Below are 13,443 nucleotides of genomic sequence, written 5' to 3' on the forward strand. Positions count from 1 at the left end.
ATATATATATATATATATACGTCTTATAAACCATATATATATAATACACATATGAAAAATGTCAGAAATAACGCATGAAAATCAAACTAAAAAAATAGTTATTATTTCTGACATTTCTCATATGTGTATTATATATGTATATATGGTTTATAAGACGTATATACTATCTGTCATCGCAGTGACGGATTGTGTTCACTGACAACACGTTAAATAAAAATAACAATAGCGTGCGCGTAGCGCGCGCCTGTGTTGTGCTAGTATTAATAAAATTAATATTTTCTCATCATCACTGTGTATAACCAGAGAGAAGACTGAGAGCGGCCATGGCCATATGAAAACCTGTAATGACTTTTCCGGCCTGTAAGTCAGCGCTATGTTCATGGGTGGTGCACGATAGCAACTACAACCATGTCCACGAGCGACTCGACGGTGCTGTGTCCAAACGTAGCCATGGTTTTATTCTGTGCTATGTGCACTATCATTACAGAGCTGAAAAGCTATTACAGTTTTTCATATGGCTCTGGCCGCTCTCAGTCTTCTCTCTATACATACCATGTGTTAATAACTTTACTTATTTCTAGTTGCATACGCGTCGATAACACGACTTTTTACCAATCACAGGTTTAATCGTTCCTTGTGAAGATTATTGATCTGTATGTGTAAATACATATTCGGTGAAACTACTTTTTCTCTATCTACATCAAAGTAGCAGTTTGACAAAAAGGTAAAATTATGTTATTTATGTAATTATTACATGTGTAAGTCATATTCTAGATGTAATAATTGCGAGCATAGAAAAAGCGAAAAAGAGGAGAGAGAGAAAAAGTAGATTAAATTTTTTTTCAACACATCTGGCATAGTGACAAAATGTGTTTATCGTATTTAGGTAGAGAAAATAATATAAAACAAAAAACTTCTCTCAAAGAATAATTGCGCGCGATTATTTCAGTCAGTTTAGAAAATGACCCAATTTATTATTTCAAAAGGCTCACTCTGCTCGTTTTTTTTTTTTTTTATTTTTTTTTTGCGTCGTGCCACTGGATCTGCGTCTGTCACAGTATTTGCGCGGTTTCCCGACTTCATTACTAATATTTAGCATTTTAATGAGTTGGCTCGGTTTAAAAATAAAATGTCATGTTTTGCGAGCTGAAAAAAGTAACGTAAAATAAGATATATAAAATCCATGTTTATATTTGCCTGTTTATACTACACGTACGAGATTTACAATTTTCATAAAACGCGCGTGTGCGACATTTTTTTTTTCACTAATTCATAAACTTTCGAGCATGTGTAAAACAAAGCCGCGCGATACTTTATTTTATTGCGCCGCCGTCTTTCCGAGATTCTTCAAAAGAGTGGCAATGTTCAAAGAATTCGACATCTTCTTTCAAAAACAGAAAAGCAACACGCGTTCAAAGAGAGATTTTCTCTTCCGATCTGCTTGCAATTTTCCATTTGTCGCGGAATACATCGTCGGTACGAGAATGCGCTAGCGTGAAACATATTTTCACAGAAAAATACCTTCGTTCATTGCGATTCCGCGTACTCCGCGCACACACATTCAGCAGAATAATAAAAATTCCCTCGACTCTCAATCTCGCGTTACGGAGATTGTAAAGCCAATTTTGCAATATAATTATTTTTTTGCAACACATTAAACGTACGCTGCAGTTTTGCGCGAGTCAAAACAGATATCAATTTGCGACAATCAGAAACGATCGCTCGAAATCTTCGTCGATTTAAAATCGCGCAGGCGGATCTCGTTAAGTCGGGAACTTTATTCCCACATCATAAAGATAAATCGTTACAAGTATTGCGTATTGTATTAGAGATTCAGCACACGAACTACGAACGGTATAAAGGTCGGTGGGGATGTTCTCTGCGGGAAAATTTACGTACAACCCCGAACGTGAATCTCGTCTGCGTACCTTCCCTACATGTTGTCTTTCCCCTTTTCTCTCTTTCTCTCTCTCTCTCTCGCTCTTTCTCCTTTCCTCTCGACAAAAGCCATCGCGTATAATTTCGGTATTTATAGGATTAATGTCTTCTGCGCGGCTCCTCCGATGTACGCGATATCCGAAGAGATGGGTTTTCGATAGATCGATCGGGCCAGCTGGCGCGCGGGGGGGCACGCGCTCTGCCTAAGCCGCTTATAACGGTGCCGAAAACTTTTGCGCTTTTTTGGAAATTCGCGCGCGTCCCGTAATCCGACAGGCGCTATGGTATTAACGGTAATTTCGAGGGAATGGAGTGATAATTGATTTCAAAGAGGGGAATCAAAGACCGGAGACGCGCGGATTGTCGCGTGTGCACGCTACTGCGCGCGTCGCGTGTCTATTTGTCACGTGCGAAATTTCCGATTATCGCTTCTCGATCCTTTCTCGATGCTATCACATGGTACGGAGAAGTGGGATCGTTTGCCGATCGATGCTCGCTTATTTAATACGGCACATTGTAACATTACGACGAATTAACGTAATTAAAAAAGCCCACACGTAGTTCGTCTCGCGATCGTAATATCACTCGCAAGAGCAAATGTTATCATCAGTTATCGAGTTTCCTATCGCGCTCCTTCTGTGTACTTCATCTCCAGAAAATGAAATGGAAACATCCAATTTCATTCTTACATTCAATATTTGTTTCCCGTTTTTTTTTCTTCTGTTCTTTGATGATGCGATATAAAATATAAAAGCACTTTTTTATACCCATGAATTTTTTCTATCACAGCACGTAAATAAATATTATTATAATTGTTTGATAATATTGCGGGAAAATTCTGCGTATTTTAACGTTCGTTCGTCGCCGATGGGAATATCGACGACAATATTTTGTTGCGCCTTGACGCAATTTAAATTCCACTTCCTTCGTCAATTATCTCAGTGGTATGTAATGCGCAATTGCGAGAGAGCGCCTTCGGCGAGAAAGATGTGAGATTGGCAATAATAGTATCTCGGCGATATAAGAATTTACACGCGTAGGCGCGTTTTGTTTGTCTCGGACAGTTAATGTATTTCGAGCTATTTTCTTCTTACTACACGACTATCGAAGTGAGGAAAAGACGGAAGTCTTAACGCTGTAAGGTGCGCTGCGAATAATATATTACCGATATATCGATCTTATTTATGCGACCGATGAATAACGACGCACCGATTAAAGCGCGACAAAGTGCGTGATAGGTTCAACGTTATAAGAGGAAACGCGGCAATAATGCCCTATAAATTAATTCATATGTACCGCCGTTGTGGAAAACGATAATAACAATGCATTATTTCGATCGGAATGAACAAACCCATTACGTGACGCTGATGAACTTTCGATGTGTAATCGTCGCTCGCGATAATTACGCGTAATATAGGTGTACTTAATAAATAAACGCGTAGGCCGCGATTATTTTTAATATATTGCGTTATCCCCTGCAATAAATTTATCGCTCTTCGATCGCTCACCGTCCCACCTGGTTTACAAAACCTGCGCCGCCGAGATGAGAGACGCCAATGTGAAACGCGCACAGTACCGAACGCCGCGCGACCCCGTTTCCAACAGTCGCGCATCCAAGCAAAAAGGGACGTAATTCTGAGTTATGCCGAACATTTCGTTGAAGATTACAAGTTACAAATGAGACTCATATATCGAGGGATTACATCCCGCTTAATACAGTATTGAAAGAAGAGGCCGAACAGAGGCCTGAGCAAACAAAATCTCCGCAGTCGATCTTCGCAGGTCGCCCAGTTTGTCAGAGAGAGAGATTCACGTCTAATAATGGACGACATACGTCGATATAACACACGAGCCCGCCGAAACACATATGTTCGCTAATAATCGTGGCGATCCTCCCCGTCGGGAATTGTGCACACAGAAATATACTTGGATCTCAGCTTTTTTCTTCAGATCTTATCTCGCACACGCGCGTACGTTGATTAAAAAAAAAAGAATAATTATAATAACATGCAGTGTAATTAGCAGTGTAATTTGCAAATGAGAAGGACCGGAAAATGACCGAAACGACGATCAAAATATACAACCGCACGTACGTCATCGCCGACGAGTGCATTTGCCATTCAATGACGGCGCGGGGGAGAGTCGTAATCAATAAAATCTAATTATTGGAAAAGCTGCCGCGATCTCAAGAGAGCTTTTTGGATTTAATCCGATCAAAGGAACGATGTTCGGCATATATAGCGTATAGTAAACTTCGAATTCGCGTGGCGTTGCACGAAATATCCGCACGTCTATGCAATATCTTGCAATAAATCATGTCGTTATTTTTCCGAAAATTGCGCGGGTTCTTTGATTCACTTTTTAGAGAAAAAGAAAAGAAATGAGAGAAGGAGAGGGCAAACTCTTTTTTTGCTAATATACGAATCCTACGATTCTCTTCTCGTATAGGGCTCTTGTATACATTTTGCGGAATGACGCAGGAGATGCGCAACGTTCTTTCATCGTGACGTAATTTATCGCAAAGTAAGCATTGCGTAACTAACGTGCCATAACTAAAGACGAGAGTCCCGCTCGACACTCGACTCCACTCGAGCACAATAATATCGCGACGTCGCCAAGCTAACGTTGGTTTACGTCGATAAAAAGGGGGCTGGAATATTGTCAACGTTACGAGCGATTCGACGCGCGTTAACAGCGTCACCAGGGGAACACGTTAAGTACTTATGTACGGACCTTCTGTCCGCGCCGTTGTGCATTCAAATCGCGTAAGTAAATCGCACCAGCGAAACGCTTTCTTCCTCGCAATCGAATTGCTTCGTTCCGATTTTTCATTAAATTTTTCGTCCTTTTGTTTGGGATTTAAAAAAAAAAAAAAAAACGAAAGTAATTCAAAAGCTGCGCACAAGGTATTTTAATTTGTCGCTACATCATATACTTTGTGTGTGAGGTCTGTGTAAAAACAATTCACAGACAACGACAATTCAAATGCAATTGACAAGAATAATTATCTCTCTATTGTCAACGTGTCGTCGATGTTATATTTTATTGTATCGCATCGCGCGCGCGCGCTGCGACATAATGAAGCCAATGGCTGTCCTATGCCACTTATACCGCCACAATAGAACGTATTACTTGTCCGATTTCAATGACGACGGCGACGTCGTGTTTCCGACATCGTGCGATACAACGCGTTAGCGGTGTCAACTCGCTGATAACAACGTGGTCTTCTATCTCTCTCTCTCTCTCTCTCTCTCTCTCTTTGTAGGCGACATATCGGACAGTAAATCCCGAGCTGGGGATCCGTTCGCTCGGCTTACAAGCGAGATACGTCTGTCCACATAATTGCAAGATCGCTTGAAAAATTACGGTGAGACCAATCACCGCCAAGACATCCGCCGCCCACACGTATCACGTTTGTCCTTCTGAAACGCGATTAATCCCGCGATAAAGCGCGCGAAAACTTGGCGTTCTGAAAACCGCAAATATTGCGGCGCGATCAACACGCGCGCGTACAACACGTATTAACTTAAATCTTCCCGAGATTTTATATCGCGAATAACTTCTCGCCTCCCTTCCTCTTTTTTTTTATCTCACAACTTTAGAAATTAATTCTTTCCGCTCTGAGCATTCCGTGATCTTTGACCTATTTCTCTCTTCCATTTATGCTCGTAATTAAAGAGAAAGTAGTTTGCAAAAGTCATTTTTTTCTTTGTTCTTAAGATAATATATTTTTTGACATTTAGGTTTTTTTCTATAAGTTTGCGTAAAGCGCAATTAGTTGGAACTCTCGAATGTTTAATACGTGATTTATGTGAAAAAAAAACAAAAAAAAAAAAAAACGGTATTACAGCTGCGTAATTAATTAGCCGACGGGAGCGAATGTATTACCGGTATGCTCCGCAAAGTTTTATTAAGTGGTTTAAAAGTCATTTCACAAAAAATTATAATTTTCACAGAGAGACATCCAATGAGTCTCCCGCTAGCTAGGGGATATTAGAGTTCATTAATGAGGAAACATTGTGTAAATAGTTTCGTATTGTTACTTTTTCTACGCGAAAACCCGAAGCGCGTCCTTCGCGTTTTAACTCGAGCACTTTTTTCTTTCTGCTGCGAGAAAAAGCATACGCTCGGTTTTTTCCGTCGTCTGTTTTGTTTGAGAACACTCGTGCGCCGTTGAATCGAATTCTCAAGTAAAGCGAAGAAAATCTTTGCAATGCAGAAACGCAATTATCCGAAATTCGATGTGAAAAAATTCAACGAGATAATTCACCGCCATTATTTCACCGGACGATACTGCTCGATGGAACGGTAAAACGAATAGCTCTGTATAAAGTGTGTGCGCACGTGTGACATATACCTGGCAAATTCTGACGCGACATTATTTTACGTCGCACAGTTCGAAATAACGGCTTCGCCCGGCAACTTAAAGCCGAACATTGATTTGGAGTTCGCGAACGACGCGATAATAAATTCGCGAATTAACTGGTTTAGGTTCTGTGAATACAATCAAAACAGCGGTAAATACAATAATAACATCACGTTTACGCATCACGCCCGCCAACATTATTGCTAATTTTCATATTAATAACGTGAATCATCAAATCCGGGTGGTTGTTAAACGCGGTTCATGCATGCGCGGTCGACGTTAACGAGTTCGCTAAGTGTTGTCGATTAGCATAATTCTGCGATAAATCAGGAAAGATCGGAAGGACGAAGGTGCATCGCGCGCGTGACGGGCAGGATGAGTCCTGGGACAAGATGAATGCGATCTAACACACGGACCATTGACCGTTCTCACACACGGCGCGCACGCGTTTTCTACGTGTTTCTCGTCTCGTCGTCCCGTATATACCTGTTTTTTGTTAGAAACCACCGAGAATATCACCAAGCAGCTCCTCGGCCATTAATCGTCGTGAAGATCCGACCAGTAGCGAGTTTCTGCGGGCGCGAATGCCCGGGGATCACCCGGGCAAACACCTGGTTCTCGTTTGCGCGCGACGCTTTCCAGCGGCTCGGAAAATTGCCGTAAAATTGCCGCAAAAAGCGATATTTTATTCCTTTCAGTCAGACGACCGCCCCTGTAGCGAGCTCACTTCGGGGATGTTTATGGGATTTTATAGACTCGTGTCGAGCTGATCTCTCTCCCCATTCGAGTACGCCGCGCAAGCTTCTGAATACGCGAATGAGCACGCACCTGGATGCGCGGCATGATAATGATGGAATGAATAATTCCTACGTCGATTTGTGAATCCCAATGGGTTTCAAGAATCGCAGAAAAATTGCAGTAAGAGATTAAGAATTTAATAGAATACAAATTCACAATTACGCAATATTTATATAATTAATAATTCATTTTGAAAATGTTTCAACGTTTGATGAAAGTGCTGAATAATAATCAGGAATATTTTAAAGACAAAATAACACAGAGAGAGAGAGAGAGAATTTCAATTTGGAAAAGTCGATTGTCGATATAATAAAATATATTTTCTTTTGCAATCACTATTGGCCTACATTGATATTTAAATTTTTCCTTTTAACACATCCCTGACGTTCCCATCAGCTTGAATAATAACTTTTGCGTTGTCACGATCGGCGAAATCGCGTCTCGTCGCAGCTGTTGCATGAAAATTATTACGCGACTACTGTCTCCAAGTTTGTTCGCTCAGCCCGTCTCACGCCGCCGTTGTTAAAAAACAAACAGTGTTGAAAACAATGATACTACTCGATACAAATAGAGAATAGAAGTCTCATTCCATCTTTTTGCATAAAATCTTTTAGAAATTTTTTTTTCTCTTTCTCTCTCTCTCTCATTCTTATACGATATTGATTTCGTTCTAATATTGACAGTACGAAGAAAATGTGTTTTTATATACTTAAATACTCAAAATTCTTACATACTTGTGTAATTACATACAACATCGCGAAAAATATGCATTAAAAACAATTAATTAAAGATTATATTATAAAAAGAAAAATATATAAATACACATTATAATTTTACTTTGTTTCCTTACATTTTTCTAAATTTTATCTCGCTTCTTCATAATTTTTTACCATAACAGTGAATATTTTTCGCGCATCAAGTTTATAAAGTAATTTTTGTTTTTTTTTATTAGTACTTAACGTGATCGTACTGTGCACGAACGGGATACGTCGACTGAAAATTTCGTTCTTTTCAAAGCACGCAATTCTTTCAACTCGCGTAACACGATTATCGCGAGACGACAATAACGTCCGTTAGCGCGGCGCGACGGCCGCGTATCCTTCCTTAATCAGAGAGGCGTCTTCGGTTCGGTCATTATTCCCGCACGCGTGCATTATGCCCCGACACGTGGTCGGAAACGCAATAACGTCGCTGCTCTCGCAAACGAAGTTAAATCGTAATTTTCGTTCATTGTCCGGCGTGAACGGCAAAACGGAACGGACGGTTTGATCGTCGGCGGGGAAAACGGGCGGAATAGTTTAACGAAGTTTTCGAGCATTCGTTCCCGAGAGAAGCCGACTCTGATGAAACTTCTGAAATTCACCCTCGGCGCGAAGCGGGAGACGTTGCCATGGGAAAATTCATCTCGTCGCACATCCTTTTGGTTTTTACAGTTCTTTCTCTTGAATATTTTTATTCCGCGTGTTAACACGCGCGTTCACTTTAATAATATAATTTTATAATTTTTAACAAGGAATTTAAATTTTCTTTATTTCCCTTTTCTCTATTTCTTTTTGCGCGATCATCATTACTATAGGTCGATGTTTGGAATACGAAGATAATTGGTGACTGGTGACGAAATGTGACCATCAAAAATAGTTCGAAGGCGATTTTTTATTTTTTATTATTAACCCTTTCCCATGAACACCGTGACGAATCTATAAAACATCCCGTCGGAAAAGGGGACGCACAGGAGAAATTCGGAGCGGAAAGGTTACATCTGACGTTGCCTCGTCATTCGAAGTTCATTTTTCGCGAAACCACTTAGGAGGGAACTAAGATAGGCTGAGATGGCCGTCGTTAAGACCAATGTGACAAAATACATCTGGTTTGTGCTTGTTTTTGTTAGCCAATTAACAAAATTAAATAGAATTGCTTGTATATTTAAATATTTATTAATTTTGATTGTATCTTTTTAAATAAAAATATACAAGTATATATAATTGTGTAATAGACAAGTTAAACGCTTGGCAGGTCTTGCGACGTTTTAGTCTCACAACTTAAAGCTTCTTTCTTTTATGCATAAGTTTCATTTAGAAGATAATAAGAGCAATGTTTCATAAACACTGGTGAAAATTTACTGCGATAAATCTGAGAGAGTGTCCTGAGAAATGTGCAATATTCTCGAGGTGGATCGCGAAAACGCAACATCTCAAGAACTAAGCGACGTTCCACAATAATCTCGGGTATTTTGTCGTCGTTTCGAAATACGTAGCTTCATTTCGCCGGACTAAATTCTCTCTTGCTCGTGTGAGAGAGAGTTTTTCTTCACAGTGCAAAATCCGTTTTTCGCACCCCGCAGTAGCGAGGATGATTTAAAAAAAATACAGAATGACTTTGCGGAACTCGCAATGTAATCTTCTTTCTGGATTTAACTGCCAACAGTTAACTGTGTATCCTCGTTTGCTTGCTTTAGTTAGTGTCCAAATTGTCTTTTGTGTAGCAAATCTTTTTCTTTAAAAAAGGCATGTAAAGTCGGCACTCGCATTTCTCGAGACAGTACAAATTGTTGCCACACTTTCCGCAACATTTTTTCTGATTATCTTCTCGCTTCGCGTATCTTGAGCCAAATATGTTTTTTCGAGACTTCACGATTAATTTAAAATTATTTTAAGATTACTTGTGTAAAAATGCGAATAAATGCGATATGATACAATGAGATTGTGTGTATGTACAGATGTGTATGTTTCATTTTCGGAAAATATATTCTATAGAGAGAATTGGAAGCTCGATTATTTTTTTAATTCCTACCGACTTTCGCATTGTCAATAATAAATTCTTCATGTAATAACTTTTCTTACATTTAATGTTAATAATATATAATGTACATTGCTAATAATATAATTGCAACGCTTGACGTTAGATTAGATACTCTAGATAGAAAAAAGATTCTTTAATGTAGTGTGCAAAGTAAATTGTTTATTACTTTTTCGGTTCTAATACATAAAATATTTGTTTTGGTACAATATCTTTGGTCTCGTAGATACTTATTGCAAGATTTGATCAATGCTACAATTCTAATCGCGTATGAATAAATCGTAAAAAAATCGCTGTTACATACGATAAGTAAGAAATCTATGAATGTTGTGTTAGAGCTTTTAAGTCTTTATCGTTAGATAAATGAATAAAAGAATGAGTAAAAGAATGTTTAAACAGTAGAAAACAGTAGTCAAAAATATTAAAAGTAATGTTCTTGTTTGCAAAAAAACCATAGTTTGATTATAGCTCCTATAAGCAATTTGATTGTGATCGCAAGAAAATGGTAACGTCAACAGATCGGAAATAATAATAACCTTCACATATCGTCGAAATTAAATAATTCACTCTATTCGTTTATTGGTTCTTACATACGTCAACATATATTTTATCGTCGTCTGATTGTGTTTCTTCCTTCCATTTTAGTTTCCGTTAGATTAGAGTATTCCGTTTTTATTGATGGGGCATACTAATTTTGTTTTTCTTCTCTTACGATAATATAACTGTTGTTACGTGCAAATAATAATTAGCATTCTAAACAAACTCTGTGTAACAAAATTGTTATCAGTTTAGCTAAACAATGTTACTTTCTGTAATTTTCTTACAGATTCGTAAAACGTAAGATTAAATATTATATAAAAATAATACCTTTTTTCTGTGACACAATATAATTGTAAACTACAAAGTGTTATATTTTTTTTTATTATTTTTTGTGCTGCAACATTCCGACTTAATTGTACACGTGTATGTATGTTGATCGTATGACCACACGTTAAGAAATATTTTTTCGCATACCTAATATTTATGTCAAATAAAAATATAAATAATTATATTTCTAAAATGCTACAAATACTTATACTCTAGATTATTTTAAGATTCTTAATAAGTAAAAAAAATTTGATACATTGTATGTATTCTAATATGTATTACGCAAATTTTGCAAGCATATTACTATTTTCCAGATGTTGTTAAAACTTTGTTCTTACCGGACATGTATAAGATGGAACTTCAGTACAATAATGCGAATCACGTAAGTACTGTGAATCGAATTTTTTGTCACAGTGTTTACAGACATACATTTTTGAAGAAGAAGGTAACTTGGCACACCACTGTATTTAGTAAACTCCAACAAACAACTGCGTTGGAACGAGGAAAAATGATTTAAGCAGAGAGACTTCTCTTCCATATCTTTTAACGACTTCGAGTTCGAAGTACAAGTCGCTAATAGAAATCAAGAAATGTGTGTGGTAGGGGAGACCGGGGCTAGTTGTGACACGGGGTTAGTTATCAAACTGCTATTATCTTGCTTACTAAATCTTGGAAAATATTCTTCTTTTTATTGTAAGTTGCTACTAGTTGTGTTAGTAACGTGTACGAGAGAACTTTTCTTAAAAACATTATATATGATATTTACGAGCACTTTTGTAAAACTGGATATAGCAAGTAGATTTTTCTGATCTCGATTCTTTAGTAATTTCATTGGTTTTAAAATTTCTAATTGCAATTTTATCTTATGTATAGGAAATATGGTAGTTTTAAATAAGTTTTTCTATATTTATTTAATCGTCATCGCATCGCAGTTTATAAATATAATATCTTTTATTTAAAATGAACGTTTGGGATAAGTTGACTCAAATTGAGACGGGATAAGTTGTCACACGGTGAGCATGCGCGAAGAAGTAATCGGAATGATCGTTATGCGTCGTTATAATTTTTTCAGTACCTGTCATTGTCGTTTTTTTTTAGTAAAGATTAGATTACTAATTATGTTTTATAGTTTTTAACTGATTTAGTATTGTGAAATCATTTAAACTTGTTTTATATATATATATATATATATATATATATGATTATTAATATTGTATAAATGTTTTATACTTAATGTATAATGTTATGTACTCTCGATAAATTTAATAAAATAAAAAACAGAAATTTTATATCTTGTTGTGTTTTCTCTGTATAAAAGACATGTGACAATTAACCCTGGGTATGGGGCAGGTTGACAAATCTGCGCGATTGTATTTAACATTAAAATACTCTTTTGTATAAAGATATATAAGAATAATATTTGTTTTTTCTTAAAGCTAAAGGATGTGACTATTATATAATGTATTCAATATTACATAATATTGCGTACATTTTTTTTTTTTTTTACAATCTATTTTGGATGTTACTTTGTGCCCCGGTCTCCCCTACTATTTATGTGGAAAAGTCTTCGTCGACGGTTTCAAAACAACAGATTCTCCAAACACGTGGAAACAATAATAAGTCAAATCAGAGAGCTTTTATATATTTTTTACTAATTTGGACAAAACGTGAGCCGCGAGTGTTTGTGTCCGAATATATCATAAAAGCTATACACCATGACATCAACATTTAACAATATTCTATTATTACAAAAGGCATTTGACATTAACTTTATTGATTTTTCTGTATAAAATATTGTAAATACATATACAAAACGCACGCTGTGCCTAATTACACTTATAATATATTACTTTAAAAAAAACAAAAGTGAATTCTTTTACGTTACTTGACATATACCGTTAATATTATTAAGATTGCAACTATTAATATTGGATTATGAAACAAAACTTTTCTTGAATGTAGTATGCAAAGTTGTTATTATTTCAAATTGTTTATTACTTCATGTTCTAATACAAAATATATGTTTGGTACAAACTTTTTGCTCTCGTAAGTTCTTGTTACAAGATTTGATAAATCTGCAATTCTAGTCACACAGTAATATATCATAAAATTGCTTACATACAATAATCGTAAGAAATCTGTATCCTATGTTAAAACTCGTAGTTATAAATACCAAACACACATACCATAGTTTGATAGTGAGTTTCCAAAACTTGATAACATTGACACAATGTCGGAATTAATGTAACCTTTGTATGTTGTTAATAATAAAAAATCTATTTTAATTGTTTGGGCATATTTTATAGTCTTCTAAATGTGTCACTTTTGTCATTTTCTGTTAAATTGCAGTAGTCATCAGTTTTATTTGTGTTATAATAATCGTTCGTCTATCTTGCGGTAACATATGATGTATATGTTGACGTGGAAATAGTAATTAGTACTATTTTCTGAACAGCCTATGTATATTAAAATCGTTATTAATATGTTTAAGTACTATATTTCTGAAATTTTCTTGTATGCAGAAAGATTAAATATTATAAATTAATATTAAATATGAGTATCGTCCTCTGGCTCATGAAATCTATTAAACTTAATAAATAAACAGTCTATGGAGCCGTTGCGCAGGATGTCTTGCTGAAAATATGTCTTATATGTGTGTGCACATATAAGTAAATTCA

General features: G+C 36.6%; 1 long non-coding RNA gene across 1 annotated transcript; it reads right to left on the reverse strand.

Moving 5' to 3' along the window:
• Window positions 1–10,386: 10,386 nt before the first annotated feature.
• On the reverse strand, window positions 10,387–11,180 carry LOC109860697. Its single transcript, XR_002250856.1, has 3 exons — window positions 11,104–11,180; window positions 10,766–10,912; window positions 10,387–10,662 (listed from the first exon to the last, which is right to left on the reverse strand). It is a non-coding gene; the product is annotated as an uncharacterized LOC109860697 (long non-coding RNA).
• Window positions 11,181–13,443: the final 2,263 nt, after the last annotated feature.

This window comes from Pseudomyrmex gracilis, unplaced genomic scaffold, assembly GCF_002006095.1.
Source record: "Pseudomyrmex gracilis isolate BER0280 unplaced genomic scaffold, ASM200609v1 scaffold_448, whole genome shotgun sequence".
NCBI classification, from domain to species: Eukaryota; Metazoa; Arthropoda; class Insecta; order Hymenoptera; family Formicidae; genus Pseudomyrmex; species Pseudomyrmex gracilis.